Source organism: Balaenoptera physalus (assembly GCF_965194825.1).
Source record: "Balaenoptera physalus genome assembly, chromosome: 7".
In the NCBI taxonomy this organism is placed as follows: domain Eukaryota; kingdom Metazoa; phylum Chordata; class Mammalia; order Artiodactyla; family Balaenopteridae; genus Balaenoptera; species Balaenoptera physalus.
In genome coordinates, this window is record NC_138886.1 from 95,864,600 (window position 1) to 95,888,847 (window position 24,248).

Consider the following 24,248-nt stretch of genomic DNA (forward strand, 5'->3'; position numbering starts at 1 on the left):
GCATATAGAAGTCATTATACAAAAGGAATGACCTACCCAAAAAAGGAAATTAAGAAAACAACCCCATTCTTAATTTCATTACAAAGAATAAAATACTTAGGAATAAATTTAGCCAAAGGGGTGAAAGATCTCTACATTGAAAAGTATAAAAAATGGATGAGGAAAATTAAAGATGACACTGATAATATGGAAAGACATCCCATGTCCATGAACTGGAGGATTTACTATCATTAAAATATCCATACTACCCAAAGTGATCCACAGATTCAATGCAATCCCTATTAAAATCCCAATGGGGGACTTCCCTGGTGGTGCAGTGCTTAAGAATCCACCTGCCAATGCAGGGGACACAGGTTGGAGCCCTGGTCCAGAAAGATCCCACATGCTGTGGAGCAACTAAGTCCACACGCCACAACCACTGAGCCTGTGCTCTAGAGACTGTGAGCCACAACTCCTAAAGCCTGCGCACCTAGAGATCGTGCTCTGCAATGAGAGAAGCAACTGCAATGAGAAGCCCGTGCACCACAACAGAGTAGCCCTCACTCGCCTCAACCAGAGAAAGCCCACGCTCAGCAACAAAGACCCAACACAGCCAAAAATAAATAAATAAATAAAATAAATTTAGTTTTAAAAATGGGCAAAGGACTTGAATAGACATTTCTCCAAAGGAGGCATATAAATGGCCAACAGATGTATGAAAAGGTGCTCAACATCACTAACTGTCAGAGAAATGCAAGTCAAACCACAATGAGATATCACCTCACACCTGTTACAATGGCAATTATCAAAAAGACAAAAGATAACAAGTGTTGATGAGGATGTGGAGAAAAGGGAACCCTCGTGCATTTCTGTTGGGTATGTAAATTGATACAGCCACTAAGGAAAACAGTATTGAAGTTCCTCAAAACATTAAAAATACAACTACCTTATGACTCAGCAATCCCACTTCTGGGTATATAGCAAAAGGAAATGAAATCGGTATCGTGAAGAGACATATGCACTTCCATGTTTACTTTTCACAGTAGCCAAGATATTGGATCAACCGAAGTGTCTGTAGATTCATGAATGGATAAATAGAGTGTGGTATATAAACAGGCATATCTCATTTTATTGTGCTTTGCTGATACTATGTTGTCTACAGATTGAAGGTTTGTGGCAATCCTGCATTAAGTCCATTGGTGCCATTTTCCCAATTAGCATTACTTTAAAATTAAGGTATGAACATTGGTTTTTAGACATAATGCTATCGCATATTAACATACTATAATATAGTATACACATAAGTTTTTTATTTATTTATTTATTTATTTATTTATTTATTTATTTATTTATTTATTTATTTATCTGTGGTTGTGTTGGGTCTTCGTTTCTGTGCCAGGGCTTTCTCTAGTTGCGGCGAGCGGGGGCCACTCTTCATCGTGGTGCACGGACCTCTCACTATAGCGGCCTCTCTTGTTGCGGAGCACAGGCTCCACACGCGCAGGCTCAGTAATTGTGGCTCACGGGCCCAGTTGCTCTGCGGCATGTGGGATCTTCCCAGACCAGGGCTCGAACGCGTGTCCCCTGTATTGGCAGGCGGATTCTCAACCACCGCACCACCAGGGAAGCCCTACACATAAGTTTTATATGCACGGGTAAACCAAAAAATTCATGTGGCTTGTTTTGTTGCAATATTTGCTTTATTTTGGTGGTCTGGAACCAAACCTGCAGTATCTCCAAGGTATGCCTGTACACGATGGAATATTATTCAGCCTTTAAAATGAAGGAAATGCTGCTATTTGTGACAACATGGATGAACCTGAAAGAGATTATGCTAAGTGAAATAAGCCAGATACAGAAAGACAGCTACAAACACTTCATGATGCTGCTTTTATGTGGAATCTGAAATAGTCATAGATGTGGGGTGCAGAACAGTGGTTGACAGTAGATGAGGGGATGGGAAAATTGGCAGGTATTGATCACGAGGTACAAAGTTTCAGTTATGCAAGGTGAATAATTTCTGGAAATCTAGTGTACAACAATGTGCATATAGTTAACAATGCTGTATTGTGTACTTGTAATTTGCTAAGAGGGTAGATCTGAAGTGTTCTCACCATAAAGAAAGAAAAAAGAAAGTGGTAATTATATGAGGTGATGGGTATGTGAATTGGCTTGATTGTGGCAATTATTTCAAAAATGTATATGCATATCAAAACATCAAGTTGTATATCTTAAATATATATTTTTATTTCTCTATTATACCTCATTAAAGATGGGAAGAAGAAAGAAATGAGGTAATGATACATACTACAATATGGGTGAACCTTGAAAATTATGCTATGTGAAAGAAGCCAGTCATAAATGGTCACATGCTGTATAAATTACACTTATATGAAATATCCAAATAGATATATCTATAGAGACACAAAGCAGATTGGTGACTGCCCAGGGGTTAGGTAGAAGAAAGCATGGGTAGGTCTTCCCTTTACAGCGATAAAAATATTTTTGAACCACGTAGAAGTAAGGGTTGCACAACATGGTGAAGGTACTAAATGCTATTGAATCGTGCGAGTTAAAACGGTTAATTTTGTCTGCGTAGAAAGTAAAACTTCTCCCCAAGTTACGTTTAGTTAATTTACTGTGTCCTGACAAGTTTTAATATGAATCATATCGTTAAGAAGAAACAGCCTCAATTCACACCAAATAAACATTCAGTTTAGCGAGGTATCTGTTTTCTAATGGTTTTTTTAATGCCCTAACTTTAGCATACTACCCCATCCCTATTGTTGTGGTAGAGCAAATGGCATGAACCAGAGGTGGAAACCTAAATCAGACCTTAGAACTCTAACTGAATTTTTGAGACCATGCAACGGCGGGGTTTACGTGTTTTTGCTTCAACATGTTTGTACCTACAATTTCTTATCTTGTTCTACCTTACTTTTCTAAATCTTTAATTCATTTATCTTAAAATATGTAAATGGTTTATAAAAAGCAAGTAAATATCTATGTATTGCTAGAAAAGAGATAATTTAATGATGAGCTTTCTTTATTCGTCATATTTTATACTGTTAGAAGAATGAGGCTATCAACTGAATTCTGTCCCCCCAAAATTCATATATTCAAGCTCTAACAAAGTGATGGTATTTGGAGATGAGGCCTTTGGCAGGTAATTAGATTAAATGATGTCATGAGGATTAGGCTCTATTAGTGCCCCTGTAAGAGGAAACCAGAGAGTTTTTTCTGTCTCTCTCCACCATGTGAGGACACAGGGAAAAGACAGTTGTCTGCAAGCCAGGAAGAGAGCCCTCACCAGGCACTGAATTGGCCAGCACCGTGATCTTAGACTTCCAAGCCTCTAGAACTGTGAGTTGTTAAAGTCACCAAGCCTATAGTATTATGTTATGGCAGCTTGAACTATACGAGTACTAAATGGAAGAGACATGGAGGAACCCTAAACACATATTGCTAAATGAAAGAGGCCAAACTGAAATGGATACATACTGTATGATTTCAGCTATATGACATCCTGGAAAAGGTAGGGCACTTAAACTATTCTGTATGATACTGTAATGGTCAATGCTTGTCATACATTCGTCAAAACCCATAGGATATGCAACAGAGTAAACTGTAATGTAAACTATGGATATTAGTTAATAGGAATGTATGAACTTTGGCTCATCAATTGTAAAAAATGCCCCACACTAATGCAAGACATTAATAATAGGGGAAACTTTGGTTTGGAGAATAGATGTGAGGGGGTGTATGGGAACTCTATACTCTGCTCAAATTCTCTTTAAACTTAAAACTACTCTAAATATAGTCTACCAATTTATTTAAACAAAATAAATCTAAGTTGCCTCATCATATTGTGAGGTTATTACCATGTTACAGTTTTTCTATTTGACCTACTTCTTTAATATTCATTTCTATCTTCTTTTATCCTTGTAAAAAATATATCAAATGTTTTGTACTATTTCACCTCCCAGCCTATTATCTTTTTAGTTATATGTCTTTCACAAACTTTCATTGGAAACTACATTAGATATCCTTGACTTATTACACTCTATGCCCATTACTATTTTCACCACCTCCCTAGTAATGCTTGAACCTTGGCTATGACCCATTGTCACCTCTGGACAAATAGTTTCTGCTCTATTTTCTGTCTTCTGTCCTTCTGGGCCACTTCTATCTACCATCATTACCCAAAGAACTGACTGTACAGATTCTATATGCCAGTGTGTAAGACTTGCAGTGTTTTAAGAAGTATCCCAACTTCATGATGATGATTTGGGGTCATTACCAAAGCACTCGGGATCATACACACTATCTTAAGGTAGTTTTATAGGACAACGCACATTGGTATTTTCCTCCTATTAACAGAGTAGGAAACTGTGGGTTGATCTGCAGCTATTTTGATTAAGAAAGCAGGATATGAACTCTGCTTCTTTGCTGGGGTACTTGGCACTGCTCCTTCTCTTGCTGGGACATATTTTGCGCCTTTACAGCCTGGCATCTAGGCGTCCTAATCAGACTAATGTTTGGCTTTATTGGATACGTTGACCAGTCTGATTGATATTCTGGTACATACAGCGTACTTGGTCATGGTTGCTCACCTCTGAACCTCAGCTTCGTCACCTGCAAAGTGCAACTAATAGCACATCCGCTTTGTGGGGTTTTATGGATTTGGCAAGCGTCATAGTGCCTGGCACGTGCTAGAGACTCAGATGATGCAGTAATTACCCAAATTTGCATTTTCAGTGGATCCTTCCCACCTGGAGAAGGTGACTCACAGCCTTGGGGGAGGAAGAGCAGGACAAACAGCAAGGGCAGCATGGGCCAAGGGAAGGAGGTGAGAACTGACATGCAAGGGGGCCTCATGCTGCTATCACCAGAGGGCCCAGAGTGAGCCAGGATGTGGGGAGAGACTGGCCGGTCAGTAAGACCAGGCCAAGAAGGGCCGTGTGAGGGGGCTTAGCTTTTACCTTGTGGTAGAGGCCATCCAAAGCAGAAAGTGGAAGATGGGTAGGTATAGGCTTCTCCCTTAGGAATTGTCCTCGGGGTCTGTTTATCTCCTGGCAGGGTCCGTTCAATGAGTTGGCCCCTCCAGCACATTCTAGAGAGGACTGGCCATGTCTGACCCTCTGGAGATACAGCCCTGACCTCCTGGCCACCTCACTGAGGAGAGGGCTCACGGGGGAATCAGCCTCACTCGGCATCTGTCCACCAGTCCTGCACCCTGGACTCCAGGACCACTCACTTGCAAGAGACACATCCAGCTGCCAGAGGAAGTGACATTTCCTGACTCATCTGGCTAAGAATGAGCAGAGTATTGCTGACCATTCCAGGGGAGTAGCTGCCACAGAAGATCAGGATGGGTCCAAGCCATAGAAGGTCAGAAGGAACAAAGGTCAGTCCACGTGGGAGTTTACATGGGCGCCTCACAGTCACCAACATGCCCTCGAGTTTTCCTTCCAGCCCAACACACACTCCACCTGCCCACAGTCGCCTGTGCCACCAACACACAGCCCCACAGAGCTCCAAACATCCTCAAACACACAAACTCCCTACCTATAAGCAGATGCCTGTGTGCCCAGAACCCTCCTGCTCCAATATACATGCACTACAAACCCCAATAAAATCACAGCCACAGTCTTGAATACAAAAACACACCCCCAACGGCCCCCGATAATCAAACACCTAAATCCTCATATCCCACAAAAATCCACCCAACCCCATATAACCCCCCAATGCAAGCACACAAACCCTTCAACAATAGCCAAATACATCCAAACCAAGCTCACATACTTCTTAATACAAGACACAACCCCCAAAATCCAAATATAACACATACAGTCCCCCAACAGCTGTGAACATCCACGTATGTACAATGCCTCAGAGGCTGAGACAAACACAAAATACCATCAGAGAGACACAATGTTTTCAACCTTCTCCTAAATACTCCCCCCAGAACACATGATGAACTCACATCCCCAATACAAACATACACCCATCTCCCTCTTGAGATACTATAAACAGCCTCTGTCACATCCCCTGATTATACACACACAGCTAGCAACCCCAATTTACACTGACAACCCCAGTCTCTGCAAATTCCTCCACACCAAAAATACACTCCCTAAACTCTTACCCTACAGGATGAGCATATGTATAACCCCTATACTCCGAATACACACAGATCCAACACACAAAACATTAAAATGCATACCCCTACCTCTTCTCAAATGCCTGCACACACAGCCTCAAAACACCCAGAACCAGCCCCACCACCCAGCCGCACCGTGCTACACCAACCGTACACTCATAAAGGCACTCAGGCCCCTCATCTCTCCCCAGATCACACATACACAGTCTCTACACAGCTTTACTATTACCCCAAACCATCCTATACCCCAAACATACATCCATGAGTTCCCCACACAGCCCTAACCCATGATAGAGGCAGCTCTACCAGGGGCATCATGGCACCCCGAGCGGGCAAATGCCGCTGAGGTAAGTGCCTCCTATGTTGCTGCAGTTCTTGCTGCTGTTGCAAATCATCCCTTGACCCCACCGAGGCTGACTGGGACACCCTAAACAGGAAGTGGCAGCATATGAGTCAGGGAAGAGGAAAACTCCCTTCCAGGTATTCCCTGTCACCATCCATTGCACCAAAACATCGGATGACCAGCATGAACAAGAAACAGAGACATGTAACTATACCATGATAGAAATGCAAATTTTTCTAGAAAAAATTTCTCCAAGGGAAGGGGGAGAACTGTGTTCCCCCTAATTATAAAGCCATGCTGTTACAATTCAAAGAAACGTCAGATACAGTACAACAGGCATTGGACTGCATCCATGTTGTAGCTAGATATGAGAAAGATAATTTTTCTGAAGCCCCAAATCTCGCTTGCCAGTAAAGGCACATGGGCCCCGCTGCCCCATCAGCCAGGAACCCAACAGAGGACCCTTAAGGGATAGAGGGACTTCTGGGGCCCTTACTGGTCTCCACCAAGGGGTGGTGCTTTTACACAGCTCCATCCTTCATGAGATGACTAACAGACCTCCCTGTATTGGCAGCTCTGGAGATCGGGGTCCCTAATGACGTAACCTTGGGACAGCCCAAGCACAAGTTAGAAATTTTTGCCCAGGCATTACAGACTCTTCAGCAGACTGGAGTGATGGGCAGCTGTCACCTCTCCGAATCCTGTACCCTGACCTCTGCCAAGGCCTCTGCCTTAGGGACCTGGCAGATCCCTGGAGCGTGGCCCTCCTCTGGGACAATTGCCCATATACTTCTCTAATTATCCTTGGGACACACATAAACAACTTTTCTTATGGCTCTCATTGACAACTGGAGCTCAAATTACAGTGCTTCCTGGGAAACCCTTCAATTATAAGCAAGGGCCACACGTTAGATTACAACGCATAATAGTCAGGGGAGTGGAAAGCATTCAGCTTCCATTGAATGTCACTACTGAAACAATCTTTATTAAAAATCGTTTAGTGGTGGTAGCGCCTTTGGCCCTACCCTTTCCCGTTACAGCTATGGATGCCTTGATGTACTGCAACGCCATTTGGAACAAACCCAAATCCCTGGTCTTCCTGGTGGAAGCCAAATACTGGGAGCCCATAAGACTGCCACCTAAGACAGTGAATATCCCCCAATAACATGTATGACAGGGGGCTGTGGGATTGCAGCCCAAAATTCAAAATTTATGACAAGAAGAAGTCATTAAACACACCATTTCTCCTTTTCAATTCCCCCATTTGGCTGCTATTAAAGCCTGCTATTAATGAGTGGCGCCTTATAAGCAACTACTGAAATATCAATGCTGATCCCCACTAGTAAGGCTCCCATTTCCAACACTGTCCAGTTAATTAAGGATATCCAAAGGGCTCCAGGGAATTACTTTGCTGTGACAATCTAGCTATTATGTTCTATTCAGTACCAGTTATTGAGGAGTCCCAGCTGCAGTCTACTTTCACTGCAGAAGGCACCCAGTATGTTTTAACCTGTCTGCCTACTGGCTATCTTAACAGCCCAGCTATTGCCCACAGTCTTTGCTGGCAAGACCTGGTGTCCCCTTGCACCGTCTGGCACTATACTGATGTTCTAATCCAGAGCCCCTCAGGAGATTGGTGCACGAGGCCCTAACATGGTTGGTGACCCATCTATAACATACAGGTGGGCTACTGCCCCACAGAAAATTCAAGGGCTGTCCACAACTATTAAATTTCTGGGCATTAACTGATCCTCTAAAAGCCAGGAAATTCCTCTTGCAGCTAAACCTCAGCTGTTAACTATTCAGCCCTCCAACACACTATAGCAAGCCCAACTCGTCTTACTTAGGTCTCTTCACACTTCGGAGGCAACAAATACCACACTTGTCCATCATTCGTAGACCCATTTATGCAGCCACGTACAAACCCTCCATATTTTACTGGCGAAGAGCTAAACAATAAGCTTTATAGCAGGCACAAAGGTCAATTAGTCAAGCCCTCCCACTGGTTCCCCCTGGCTGCTCCTTCTGGGCTGAGAATGGACTATGTGTCCCGGAGCCTTTGGACTAACACAGCTCCTCCTAGCTGCCTGTGGGCTTCTGGACCAGCCGGCTGCTCCCTACACCACTACACCCCCTCAGAACCGATTTGGGAACTGGTTCGTTGGTTTTGGTCTTGGTTTGGTGTGCACTGATGCCAGAGTTTGCTTGCGTCTTTTGCGTTTTGGTGTACACAATGGGAAATACTCCATCTACCCTGAAGGAGAGCCCTTTGGGGCCTATATTAGATAAATGGGTGAAATATAGCCCTGAGCCTATGACTAAGAAACACATGATATACTATTGTAATAGGGTGCGGACCCAAAATATAGGATCAGAAGGGCAGTAGCCCCTGAATGGCTCACTCAACTTTTATAGGATCTCGCAGTTACAAGTATTTTGCAAAACAGCAAGCTGCACCGGCAGTTGTTCCAACTGCCCACCCTCCCCCCATGCCGCCATCATATTCACCACCTCCTGTTTCCCCTACCCACGGGGATCAAATAGAAGTTTCTGTGTTAACCCCCAGAGCACAGGAGCCGGATTTAGTATCACCATGTAAGATTCCACAGGCCACCCAATTTGGACCGGGAGCCACTTCCACAGCAGGGCAATTTCCCTTGTGCTGACAACCTATAAGAGGCCAGGCAACGCCCTTGGACTTGAGGCGTCCGATTCTAATTTCCCCACAGGAGCCCCAGGGAACTTTGACAGTGGGGAACGAGTTGATTGACTCTCCAATAGATACCACTCCCCAAACCCTCCCTGTTTATCTTAAGAGGCTTGTAAATATTAAACAAAGGGGAAACAAAGTCATCCTAGGAAAAACTTGCCTGTATCTTTGAGATGCAAACGTCCTTTCTGGTCTTCTCCGGAACCCTCATCTCTGCCATCTTTTTAAAATGCATCTTTTTAAAAGAGGGTAAAGTAATTTAGAAATTGACTTATCAAGGATAAATAAAAAACCTAAGTGTCTTTTCTGTAATAATTCAGCCATCTAGACAAGTGAGTTTGATTTTTTCCATCTGTCAGAAACCTAATTTGAATCCAACCTCTTTTTGTAAACTGATGGGTTTCACATGGCTGTACCTGACTCCGTGCTGAAATTTTGAAATGACAACTATGACGTCTCTGTATGTTTGTGTCCTCGTATGTGTTTTTGTCTTTGGATAACATTGCTGACGTTGATTTGTGGATGAGCTCTATTTAATTGGCTTAAAGAAAAGTGAGCACTTACAAACCAAACTATTCTAAATACAAGAGAAATTGAGCTAAATGAGCTTCAGGTTCATGTGAACTGGGAAATAGTCAGTATTAATTAAGACCTGGTATTAACTTTCGTTTGTTGATCTAATTAATACAGACATGCTGTTAGAGTCATCAACATTACGTATAATACTTTTATTGTGCCTAGGTTTAATATAAGCTAAATAAAATCTTGTTATATCTATTGCAAATTTGTCAGCAAGGAAATAACCTGATGTGAAGAAACTTTTAAGGAAAGAAAATGCAAATGAAATAAGAGCTTTAGGTGAACTTTTTAAAATACTTATCTTTTAGGAAGGTCTATCTAAAATTAGTCTCTCCAGATATTTGACCACTTGAAAGTCAGAATTGTGCTAAAATAAGTGACAGAAGGTTTATGGAAAGTGGACCCTGAAAAAAAGAGTTCTGTACGTGGTCAGGATTGACTAAGTTTAAAATAAGTTTAATTGAGTCAATAAATTTTAAAAGTAAGCTGGTGCAAAACTTGAATTTCGCTTTTCTCTCTGTTAAGAAGACAAGGTTTCTTAAGATTTTGGACTGCTTTTGATACCAGATTTTAAGTTTTTCTACCTCTTAAGAGATCTGTTCTGTACTTGCCTTTGAAATCTTTTATTGTTACTTTGGCTAACTGAATAACTATTGTTTCACAGTGACATGTGATCCTACCTGACAGTTTTAAACCCTTTTCTTATTTTTCGGACAAAACTTCCCAAATCAAATTATAATGAAGTTCCTTTGAGCTCTAGCTAACTTTGGGGTGCTTCAAAGGGCCCCTGAAACACCCCAAAGAGAGATATTAACTAATTCGGTTAACTTGGTATGTTGAATTACACGGGAAGTGTTGTCAAATAAGCAATAAATCTTCTTAGGTTACATTGTATGCCAAATGATACAGGTATTCTACAGATTATATGGAGTTCCTAAAATTTGGTATGTCCTGGTAAAATATTACCAGTCAGAATTCTCTTTATTATCGGAAAGTGTTGCATGTCACTGCAGTAACCACGTTACTTTGTCAATTGCATCGTAATCAGATTTAAACGTGCCTTCTTAAGTCTTTCGTCATTGTACACAGTTATGGTTTCACTCTGATGCCTTTGCAAAAATGCTTCCTCTTCAAGAAGATTTATAGAAGGGACCTTTGGATAAATACAAGTTTCTGGTTTTCAAACCATAAGGGTGAACTGGGTAAGAACTCGAAGAATTGTAATGGGAAACCTGATGGCTTCATAAAGCTGTTAACAAAAACGATTAGTTGCACATGACTGGGTAAACTGGTGACTATGGTTATAATTTTTATGGTTTCTATCTGAAAAATGACTGTTTTAAATCTGTGTTTTCCAGGTGTAAGCAAAACCCTCCCCTTAAACTAACTATGACTTACAGTAATTTGTTAAATTATACCCTTGTAAGCAGAATTGAAACATTTATCTTTTTCTCTCTACCTGGTTGATCCTGCCAGTAGCGTATGCTTGTCTCAAAGATTAAGCCGTGCATGTCTAAGTATGCACTGCTGGTACACTGAAACAGCGGATGGCTCACTAAATCAGGTATGGTACCTCTGGTCGCTCGCTATTGCAATTGGATTACAAGTAGTTATACTGATCATTGTTCTTTGTTTCCAGATTGTTTGCTCTTTGTGTCTCCCTGCTGCACTGTGTCTTTGTTAACGTTACTAGCTGCATTACTTATATCTTGTCTATTTTATAAGATTGGTGTCTCTTACAGTACCCAGTATGTAACCAGGCCTCCAACAATACTTCTATGGCTAAACATCTTGAGGAAATAGATCACATTTATAACATAAAGTAATTGTAATACTGTGATTCTAGGTATGGGAGGAAGCAACAAGGGAAAATGTCTCCTGGGTCATAATTAGATAGAGGATCCAGAGGATCTTTAATTATCAATAGGGCCTAGTCCAAAAACTAGCACCTGGAGTGGCATATCAAGAATTCTCCCCTGACCTGGGATGAGCCTCCCAGCACCGTGGGACAAAATTTGATCCTGAAATGTCTCCCAGATATTGGTCAAAATCCTGACCAAGAGGAGAGGATCTGAGAAATGGAATATTGCCTGACACATCAGTCATTAGCGATTGCAGCCCTCCAACGTGAGCCGGTGAGCCCTGACGAAACTCAGGATATGAGAATATAGGATACAGGCCCCGGGTAGCTGAGGTACATATCAAATGAATGATTTCAGTGAGCCCAGACTCTTGCATCTTCCCATACATAGAAAACTGCTAAATTCCTTGAGATGCTGCCTCCCAGGCTTGAAGCTCTCAAAATTCCCATCAAATAGATCATAACTCTCAACTTTTAGGCTGAGAATATTTTTTTAAGGCTACAGGTGTAAAGGAGACACTTTCCAGAGAGGAACAACAACAAAAAAAAACAACGTTTGGAACACTGGCACCGATGGTGGACTCTCCCGGAAAGTTCCATCTGACGAAGCAATTAGAAGGGCCGTCACCCCCTTTTCCACAAGACTGTGGAATGGACATTGACAGTAGGGAATTGTAAAAGGGAGGAGCCAAATCTGACTACACGTTGGATCTGTTTCTTTGACTTTAAACTTTGCCTTCCGCTGCTTTTGTTCACTAAAAGGATACTGTCTGTACATAATGGCCTGCCTCGGGGAACCCTGTTCCTCTGCCTGAATGTTAAACCAAAGTGCCTTTGTTCAGGGAAACATACGGACTCTGTCCACCTGTGGATGGCTGCAATGAAGAAGAAATTAACACATCCCCTCCCTGAGGCTGGCCATTCCAGGGGATATTCGCAAAACTAATGGCCCTTTTACTTTACCTCCTCATCTCCTCCCCATCTCTGTGCTATAAAACAAACTGGCATCCAAACCCCGATAAGATGGTTATTTTGAGACTTTAATCCGCCATCTTCTCGGTCTGCTGGTTTTCCGAATAAAGTCATATTCCTTGCCTCAACACCTCATCTCCGATTTATTGGCCTGTCGTGCGGCAAGCACAGCAAGCTTGGACTTGGTAACATCTTTACTCAGGACACGGTGTCACAAAATGGGACATTGTTTTCTGTTTGTTTTGTTTTTGTGTTTTGTGTTTGTTTTTGTTTTGGGCTGCGCCACGTGGCTTGTGGGATCTTAGTTCCTCGACCAGAGATCGAACCCGCGCTCCCTGCAGTGGAAGCTCGGAGTCCTAAGCAATGGCCTACCAGGGAATTCCCATGGGACACTGTTACCTTGCAGTCATGGTCCTCACCTTTGTGAGACAGAGGTAGTAGTGTAGCAGGATTGAGAACGTTGTCAAGTTTAAGATAAAGATTAGGTGGTGAAAGCAGGATTTCACAGGAAGTGAATCTAGTGACACTTGCAGTGAAACGTTGTCAATTCAGAGTTAAGAAGACTGTGGACAATGTGTGGAGTTTGCAAATAAACTTCATTTTCTAGAGTCAAATCTGCCAAGGCTTCCACTAAATTTGCAGTTGTGGCTATAACCTTAAGACAACTGAGATAGGCATAAGCAACTGACTCAAATTGCATGCTATAATAGGCAAAAGGCCTATGTTTACTACCATGCTCACATAGTTCCGCGGGGCCTGATTATGCCATTCATGCACAAATAAAGTAAAAGGTTTTGAATAACCTAAAGTTAATCTGTTAGGTAGAGATCTCTTTGCTAACTTAAAAGGGCCAATATATTTTGCCTCCAGTGGAGATCTCACCTTAAAGTTTCCGGATCAACCTGAACCTGATCATTTGGGTAACCCTAAGGCAGGCAGCTCTTGCAGTGCTTGTTTTAGCCTTATAAAAGCCTGCTTATGTTTATCTTCCCAAGCAAAGGATTCAGGGACTAAATCTTTAATAAGTTCATAGAGTGGAAGAGGTAACAGAGAAAAATTTGGAACCCAGAGCTTGCAATAACCAGCTAAACCTAGAAATCCACAATGTTAGCACTTAGTTGTGAGTCTAGGAAGTTCCTGTATCAGCCTAATTCTCTCTGGAGATAGCTGAATTCCATCAGTGCTTAGATTATGTCCTAGGTAATGAACAGTGTCTAGAGATAACTGTAATTTCTCCTTTGTGTTCTTTCTCAGCTAACTGTTGCAGCAAATAAATGGAATATTTTATGCATGCCTTATGGAATCTTTACAGTAGCTGAGTACAGCAGGAGGTTATCTCCATATGGTAAAAAGGTTGATTGCTCAGGGAACTAGAGGGTACTTAAATCTTGGTGAGGTACTTGGGAGAAAAAAGAAGGGGTCCCAGTGAACCCTTGAGGCATAAAAGTGCAGGTATATTGTTGATTGTTCCAAGTAAAGGCAGATAGATATTGGCTGTTGGGTCTCCGGGATGCTGAAGAAAGGTGAACAAAGGTCTCCAAGAGTACACCATTCCAAGTCAGTTGAAACTTGTGACAGAAGGGTGGCTAGGTTTGGAACAACAGGAAAACAGGGAATAACTATTTTTATTAACAGCTCCCAAGTCCTGGACAAATCGCCATCCTGCCAGGTTTCCAACCAGGCAAGACTGGCATGCTGCAGGGAAGAGTACAGGAATGACTACCTCCCGGGAAATTATGTCTTCTACAATAGGTGTGAGACCTTGTATGACCGCAGGCTTTAATAGTTGTTGAGGAAACCTAGGGAGAGGTTAGGCTACATGTATCTGAATCTTTATAGGTATGCATTTTTTTTATTCTTCTGATGTTAACACCGTCAGAAGTAGCCCCCAAATTTGCAGGCATCTCCATCAAATTAGAGAACTTGTGCTGAACTTCCTCTTTTATGTCCAGGACAGATTGTAAGGAACATAAATAATCAGGTTCAGGTTGATCAGGAAATTATAAGGTGAGATCTCCACTGGAGGCAAAATGTACTGGCCCTTTTAAGTTAGAAAAGAGATTCCTACCGAATAGATTAACTGGGGCTATATTGCATAATAGCAAAAAGGAATCTTGGTTGAGATAAAAATTCTCTCTGAACTTTATTAGGTACTCCCACTATGGAAACATCCTCTTGACTCAGAGGGACCTGTTGTTCTTTGAGGGTGGGATTTAGATTAGAAAGCACAGCTCTGGTTAGGGCTAGGGGTAGGGTGTTAAAGGGTTAGGTAATTATGTTTACAGTTAGGGTTAGGGTTTAATGTAGATTTCAAAGTAAAATATGAGAGTGGGGTTTAAAGTAGAAAGCATAGCTCCAGTATCAACTGAAATTTGGCAGTTTTTCATCAATTTTCATTCTATTTTCCTCTGGGCTGTTTAAGGTAATTGCTGGTAATAGTTTACCAGAGAACCTCTGGAGTTCTGCCAACTAGGGGAGAGGGTCATGGGGGGGCCCTCCCTTTGAGACAGATACGAGAGCATTTGTGAAGAGTTTGCATAGCACCTTTGAGGAAACCTTTTTGTCCAGTGTCCTCACTGATTACAAATGAAACATCAACTTTGGGTCATCGAATTGATCATGGACCCCTAGGAGGTTGTAATGGGGGAGGCCTAGGTGTTATTTTGTCTCTTGCCTTAGAGCTGTTGTAACTGTAAGGCTATGAGCTTGGTGGATTTCTGTTTGTGATCTTGCTCCAAGGTCCTTTCAAAATGCTCAGCTATAGTCAGGAGTTCAGTCAGGCCTACAGCCTCCCAGCCTATTTTCTGCCCTTTTATCAATCCATTAATCTCAGAAGATAATCCATTTACAAAGAGGGCAGTTAAAGTAGGCTGAGTGGCCTTTTTATTGCTTGCAACCCCAAATGCTGTAAAAAGAGAGCCTACAAACTGGCTCTAAAGTCTTCCACAGATTCACCCCTCTTTTGTTTGTATGAGTGAATAATAGGCCAATCATTATTAGGCCAATTAATAATAGACCAAGTGTGAGCAGGGAAGATTTTAGGAATAGCTTATAAAAGGTTAGTTGTTATTCTGCAAGCCTTTTTAGGTTGAGGATCTTGAATATCATCCTAGGGATTATGTCATTTTGCTTCCCGCATCCATTCTGGGGCTTCCCCCAGTCCTACCAACATGTGTACAAGCGGATAAAGATCTAGCAGTTTGGGGACATAGGCCGTGACAGTGACTCTAAATTCTTCAAAAAATGTTGGGGGTTCCCCCCTAGGTTTAGAGAATTCTTTGACTATAGCTCTCAGTTCAGTCTTTGACCAAGAGGTAAAGGACACCTGAGGGGGCTCACCTGCAACCTCAGGTAGTTTTACTTTAAATGGCAATTGTTAAATATTCTCTTGGGAATAGAAAAGTATTTCAGACAGAAAATGAGTAAAACAAGAGTACTCAGGTGAAAAAGGAAAGAGGGGGGGGACAGTAGGAGTTAAATCTGCAGTCACATCCGTCCTATGGTCTTTTGTTTCAGGTACCTTTTGTCTCTTTAATTTTTCATTAGCTTTTTGTTCTAAGTCTCTAAACGAAGCTATTTTGGAATCTTGAAACCTTCTGTAAACTTTTACATACCAATTAAAGCAGGCATTTCATTCTCCCTGTCCAATTTGGGAACCCTTGCTCTCTAGTGTTTTCCTTAAATGAACAATCTTGTCTAACTGGAACATTCCCCACAATGACCATTGTAATTCTAGATCAATATTAGTATAATTTTGCCATCTTTCTAAATATCTACAGCCTCCAGGACCATAATTCTCAAATATAAAATAAGCAGGTGTGCCAGAAGCTGGCATTCTCAACTCTTTGGTGATAAAGGATCTCAGTTCCTTAGCTAGCCTTTGTCAACCCAAAAGAACACACAAAAGAACTGCGCCTTAATATATCAGCAGTAACAAAGAGATGTTACTATGTCCTGGCCAAAAGAAGGCCTGGTATGCACCACCACCAATTCCCAGGGATCCCTGGACTGAGGAAAAAGATCCAACCAGCAAATCCCAAGGAATGGGGACTGCAAACTGATGCCTAACAAAATGGAGAACTATAGCCGCCACCAACAGTTCCAAGCATGGAAACTGAGGGCTGATGCCAAACAGATGGGGAAGTGCAGACTACACTGCCAGCAGTGCCCAATGTGGAATCCAGGGAACAAAATTAGGGGCTAGGGTTTACCACTCAAAAATATACTGGCAATAACCAAGAGATGTTACTGTGTCCTGGGAATTTCCATCTGAAAGGCTAGGGGTTTGGCCTCAGGGAGAATCCTCTACCAGCTAAACTGACCTGCCCTGTAAAGGAAAGCCAATTAGATTGCGAGCACAAACTCAATCAAAGAGAATGGAGCTCAAACCAAGAGGAGCTTACCAACAACCTTCAGGAATGGCAAGAAAGACAGTGAACTCAAAGGAGTTGTGGGCACCACACCTGTTTCTCCTTGTCCCAAATGTTATCAGAAATTTGCTTCAGAGCCCATCACTGCCACCAATATATTTATCTTTTTCTTTTTAAAAAGATAAGCATTTAATCATAAAATCATCCTGTTAGCAGGAGGAATCATAAGAGTGGATTTTAGAAAAGTGCACATACATATTTTTATACAGAACATTTCTGGAGGGATAACATATTCAACTGTTAGTGGCCACCTCTGAATGCCACCAATGTATTAAAAAACAAGATTTAACTGAGTAAATTTGAAGATTTACTTTGAATTTTGAATAAATTGGCTTTATTAAACGACTCATGAATCAGGCAGCATCTCATCTGACAGAAAGGGAGATACTTCAACGGGTTACACAACATGGAAGGCTTTTTGTTTTTTGGCCACGCCACATGGCATGTGGAAATCTTAGTTCCCCGACCAGGGATCGAACCCATGCCCCGTGCATTGGAAGAGCAGAGTCTTAGGCCCTGGGCCACCAGGAAGTCCCAGAAGGCTTTTAAAGTAAAGAGGGTGGGACAGGGAAAGAAAATCATCATCAAGGGAAAAAATGAAAGTTCACTGGAGGAAAGTGAAACTTCAGGTGACAATGGCTTCTCATTGGCTAAACTGCGGAATTTTCTATTAGCTATTTATATTTTCTATTTCTTGTTGCTGGCCAGGAAGGAAGCCTTCCCTCCTCCAGCTGGGGTAGTAAAGTGGTTGCACTTCCTGTTTGGGGTCAGTAAATGACCTCTTCCTGTTGGGGTAATTGATGATGAGTGACACGGCATGAGAGCTCCCTCTACGGGCCTTCCAGACTCCAATTCTAGTTGAGGTTTCCTTTTGTTAACATTCACAGCATGTTTTATTGGCAGGAGGATTCACAATGAGGGAGAAAAGGCCACAAGACTCACCATAAAGAAGGCTCAGAAATTCCTGGGTGGGTCCAAGGGAGGCACAAGGTGGCTGTGGGGTCAGCTGGTGGCCACAATGATCACGTGGTTCCATCTGATGGGTTTGCAGCTCGATGTGGAATAGTGAATAAAAGGGTCAGTTCATCCTATCAGAGAAACATGAAACTGAGATAAGCTTCCCACTGCTAGAAGCATCTTGAGCCTTCAGAAAAGAACAGAGAACATGTCTAAAGGGTTCGGGAACATCAGAGTCATATCTCCTCAGAGTGGGACTCCCTAGGCCCTCCAGGTCTCAGTCCCCAACTCTCCCTCAGGGACAAAGCCTCCACACCTCTGTCCTTGTCAGCTCACTGATCCCTAGAGGTCCTGCCTATCCCTGAGGACTTAGGTTTCCACGGAGACAGGTTGGTTGAGACCTAGTGATACAGTTGACCAGCCTGATATGCAACAGTTCCCACCACCCTGGGGCAGTTGGGCTCAGGGACACGTGGCTCTGGACCTCATGTGGAGGGTGTCCTTGCACGTCAGCTGTGCCCCAGAAGAGCCAGTAATGCCTGTAGCTGTCCAACTGATTCTCAGGGTATTTTCCTGGGAGAGCCCTTGGTCATCTGACCTCGTATCCAGGAAGCCCCGTGACTTTCTGACTGCTGCCTGTCACGCCAACAACACACCTGTGAAGGTTCCGCTCTGCATGGCCATCTGTCCACCAGGCCCCCCCTTCTAGGGACCCAGATGCTGGGACCACACAAATGCTGAAGGAGTGTCCACCTGCCTAAGGTACAGACACCCCTGTATCCATCTGCATGATTTCTACTGGGAATCAACAACATTTATGGGGATTCTTTGGCCCTAAAGGACAGACCAACCTGATAGAAGCAATGCAATGATTCACAATTACCAGGGTCAATGCACATATACAGGGGCCCATAGCCCCAGATGCCCCACTCACAATTCACATGGGTGTCCCATACGTACCCACCGATGCCCAAATATTCTTGCTTCATACATACATCCAAACACGCACATCAGTGGTGTGCTGGTAAGTGCTAAAAAACTCTCCGAGAAAGGTGGGAAAGACTTCACCTCTGCTATCTACGTGGTATAAATATTCCCAGCATGACCAATTTCAAGCTACCCACCTGACATCACTGAACACAGAGCTGGGAAGAGATATACACCATTGACTATCCCAGCATAGTATGAACCAGTTGCAGCACATCCCATACCTTTTCCTATGAATTTGTGCACACAATCCACTTACACCCCAAGTAGAACCCTCAACTCCCATCACAGATATATAACCAAAAGGATACCACATACACATATGTGTTTGTACATATACATATATATATATATATATATATATATATCCTGAACACACACGTACATTTCTACCCTCACCCTGAATAAATACACAAACAGACCACCTCTTACTACCTAAATTTTTACAGACAAAACCTTACTCACCCTGAATATTCACATTCCACTCTCACAACTATATATACACACACAACATGGGCCTGAAAACAAACATGTGCAACCAATATGCCATCCAGATGTACACACTGAGTACCTAAACACACAGGCTCACCAAGTACACAACTGTCTCATGGGCAACCCAAAAAGACCCATATGCAATCCCACAGCCCTAAAATACATATACTCCAGGATTCCTGCACACACACATAACCTACACCGTCTACTGGTTTCCAAACACACAAACTAAACTCTCACATCCCCCAGAATACATACCCCAGAAGCCCCAGGAACTCAAAAACACACACAGCCACAAATAACCTATACTTATCAAATACAGCTGACCCTTGAACAACTTGGGGGTTAGGGCGCCAACCCTCCATGCAGTGGTTCTGCATCCATGGATCATGTAGTAGTCCTGTAGTATTTACTGGAAAAAAAATCCACTAGAAGTGGACCCGTGTGGTTCAAACGTGTGTTGTTCAAGGGTCAACTGTACATATAAGTCCACATCACTAATACTGAGAACACACATACAAGCAACACCACTAAATTCTTCAGGCATTACATTTTGAAATAGACACACAGAGGACTCTAAGCCTCCTGATATACTCACAAATCACAAATACACACACCCACAAACTCCTCATGAGTATACCCCCCAAATGCTCAGACACACTCAAAACAGAAAAACACCGACAACCTCTGCAGTCTTACTAATATACATACACAATTCTCACACACCTATGGACACACACATGCAAATATTCCCAAGCCCTGAACATACAGATCCCCTCCCAAACACTATACATTATGCTACCTCTCCAGAATACAAGCTCCCCACCACTACCCCAACATATAAACTGTATATGTGTGTGGGGGTGTTTATATATATATATATTTCTACCCTCACCCCGAATATATAGACAGACCACCTCTTACTCCTACCAAACACATGTATAAACACCCTAGCATTCTCCAAAGAAATACACTTTGAATACTCCTAACAACTCCATACCTTATGAACAGACTTTGATAATGCATGAACCTGATGATGGACACACACACAGATTAGAATACGCAAGTAAGATACATGGAAGTGTCTCCAGCAAACCATTTATGAAACAACTTCCATATATCAAATTATCCCTAGCTATTAGGAGCCAGCTCACACATATGCAAGTACTAACAAATACCCATATCACATATTTCTAATACATAGAAATGCAATTGTCCAACTTCCCTGTAGAAACATAGAACCCCACCTCTTTATCAGATACACATATACTCACTTCCCAAAATACATAAGCTTCAGAGGCTCCTACTGAAAATTACAAATGCACAGCCTCAGCAAATATTCCTCCAAGTGGCCATGCCCCTTGAATATACACACAAACTCATTTAACACATAACTCCCCACAAGTCCCAAATAGAACCACAATTACCCAGAACACTACAAATATGCAATAATATCACCCTATATGCCCTTTGTTCCAAATACACATACAGTACCACACTACTGGCATATACATAACCCCACATTCCCAACCTCTCACACAGAATTAACTCTGCCATCTTGCAGAATACAGAATCATACAAACACGACATACCTACATATACAACATCCACCAGTCCCAGAAAATAGTCACAGACTTGCCCTCTACACATCCAAATATACATAGACAGCTCCTGAAAATGCACACACACAAACACCCCATAACCATACAACATGCCCTGAATACACAAATGATCATCCTACATTCCCCAAATATACAAAATAAACAGACTGGACACCCAAAGTAATATACACCACTACTTTTCCTGACATTGCCCTTATGCATATGCAGATAATCCTTCCAAATCCACCATTAGACACACATAAATCCCCAAATTCATGGGTGAAAAAAACACATGTAAACATATTCCCCAAACACCAAATTACAAACACCTAACCACCAACTCCTTGAGTATGCCTGCGTCACATCTCAACACCCTCCAAATACAACACTCACTCTTACACACTCTCACAAAAACACAGGCATGACCTCCCTTCAGACACAAACATCCACAGACAAAACCAACCCACACATTTGACTACATATCAGATTCCCACCAACCAATTAAATATGTACAGACCCCATCTATGCTTGCAAATCAATCATGATTTGACATCAGACTACAAATACATGTTTACTACCACATTCAGCAAAGTTGCTCCCATCACTGACAAAAGAATGCAGTTTGGACATAAGTATTGATTGATGTTTTTATGACAAGAAGGAAGACACTAGTGAAACCATGAGTGTGTTCCTTCGATCTTCACTCATTTTCCAATCACCTGAGCTACACCTTTGGAACCAGATGAGGGTTTTCAACTTGCAAGAACGTCCCTCTAGCTTTTGTACTCTTCAGAACGCGCAGCCTAGTACGGCACCTGTTTAATAGCTCACACACACTACTTACCCCCCACTGTAAGCCCCGCAATCACTGAACCCTTCATGCTGCCGGCTCCCCAGTGGTGCCAATAACCCTGGGGTAAACCCCTCAAGGGAATCGAGCTCTATGGGGGCGTGAATCCACATTCTGGGGAGTCTCCTTACACGGACAAGGGCACAAATAACCCACAGGGTGAACAACAGCACAGAGCGGTGACACCTGAGGGGTGAAAAGTCCCCATACCCCTTACCTCAGGGTTCCTGGAATTGACTCCAGAGGCGGCCATGACAAGCCCCGCCCCCACCGGACGGCCGTTGGGGCCCCAACCTCCGCGCTCGAGCACACGCTCCTGTCTTCTGGAGCCCAGCCAACTGCCCCAACAGACGCCAGGAGCTGTTGGAGGACGGCGGTCCGCGTGCCTGAGAGCCCCGCCCCAGTGGGCGTGTGCAGGCGTGCGTGCAGGCGCGGGGCACGCGGGGATCTGTTCCAGGAGGTCTCTGCAGGAGAGGAGAGAAATGCAGGGTCGGGCACGCTAGGGAGCATCTCTGGCGACGCTCCTCGCTGGGAACCTTCGTGACGGTCTCTTCTTAAAACCAGCTCTTGTGAGATGTGCACTCCTGATTTTTATATTGCACACGTGAAACCCATGCACTTAGCTACAAAGAGTTCTGGAGAGCTCTGCTCTAAGCCCAGTAGCCTCAAATTGGGGCAAGTGCTTTCATGCCCTTTGGACTGCAGTTCCTTGGTTCTTCTTTATGCCTTTCAAAAAACAGTAGGTCCTTTTCCCTAGCAAGCCTGAAGTTTCCTTTAAAGAACAATTCTAGCAAAGAATTCAGACCTGGGAAGCACTCTTAAGATACTGTCTCCTGACTCCGTTCCTAGAGTTTTTCCAAACGCATTTACTCTACTAGAATATTTTTTCTCAGTGTACTTAATACATGGAGGTTTTTCAATAAATGTTGATTCACAGGTGTTTCCTTTGTACGGTTTTTTTTTTTTTAATAACTTTGAGAGAGAGTGGACAATCTGGGTCAATTTCAACACAGCAGGTAGTATGGGAACAATTTCACTTTCCCTCCCTCTTTTTTTGTAATATCTTGCAGACTTTCAGTTGGCATTAAAAACAACAACAACAACAAAAATAGTAGCGGGATCAACTTACTGACCTGACTTTGTAATACTTCCCAAAGAAACTTCAATCATCAGATCCTCTTTCTGGTCAATTGCAAGATTAGAGCATTTCTCACTCAACAGGATGCCTCTGAAGACCCCTCATGTCTAACAGCACTAAGCGCCTCCCAAGTGCCCAGACTTGAAAACTCCACAAGACACAAACATTGTATCTCTTTGTTTCTTTAACGTTTCCTGATTGAGTGGAAGATGAACTGTCTTCTGAGGCTTGTGATGCATGTCCAGAGTTGTTTTTTCTCAGTAGTCAATGCCTGCCCGCAGCCTCTGTGCAGGAATAGTCAGACCATGATCCAAAGGACTTTTAGATACTCCCTTCTGTGACTGCTCTTCCCAAATTACATTTGGGCTAATTTGATTCTCTCTGTCTCTCGGGTGTAGGATTTTGAAGTATTACAAAAGTGATCGCAGAATTGGGACTGGCTAATTTTTGCACAGTGCAATTTTTGTATCAGTGGCCTTGAGAAGAGTCCTTCAAATACTGTATCAGAATTATGAGTGAGAATCTTGTAAATAATTGGTTGAATGACTGAACAAAGGGAGGAAGCAACAAGGAAGCCTGCCTTTCTCGAGTGCCTGGGTACAATATTTTGCCTCACCATCCCTCTAGTATGAAGTTATTGTTTGAAAATCATATGAGTTTTCCTTCATTGTAAAAGCTCCAGTACTGAGCGATATTCCCAAACTGTTTATTTTTTTCAGTCCCCGACAGGAGTTTCTTTAGATATAAAGTTCACCATGATGTTGCTTGAAATATTCTCACCTTATCTTCTCATCTTCTTCTGAGTCAATTTTTCCTGACAAGGGGCAAGGAACTTCTTAAGCACCAACAGGAGTCTTTTTCACACTGTGGAACAGTCCTTCTAAACCTCTGTTTCCTTCCCCAACACCCCACAATCAGTTGGAGTTCTACTGCAGCTACAGCAGTGAGAGAATCTCATCTCCCAAGAGATTTGGTTGCCATCCTCTGAGGTTTTCAGCCTTCATCTCCCTTGACAAGTTTCCTAACAGTCCTCTCTTCTCACAACACAAAACACGAATACTTTTTCATATCATTTTGATAGTGGTAAACTGACTGACATGGATTCTCAATATGAAAATAATAATCAGACAAGTTTTGTAAAAGGAATGCTACCATCATTCCCATGCAGATGGGGCCATATGCAATG

General features: G+C 42.6%; 1 long non-coding RNA gene across 1 annotated transcript; it reads right to left on the reverse strand.

The window, feature by feature from the left end:
- Nucleotides 1-9,181: 9,181 nt before the first annotated feature.
- Nucleotides 9,182-22,217, reverse strand: LOC309664531. Its single transcript, XR_014265895.1, has 3 exons — nucleotides 22,142-22,217; nucleotides 17,980-18,125; nucleotides 9,182-9,430 (listed from the first exon to the last, which is right to left on the reverse strand). It is a non-coding gene; the product is annotated as an uncharacterized lncRNA (long non-coding RNA).
- Between the last annotated feature and the right edge of the window lie 2,031 nt (nucleotides 22,218-24,248).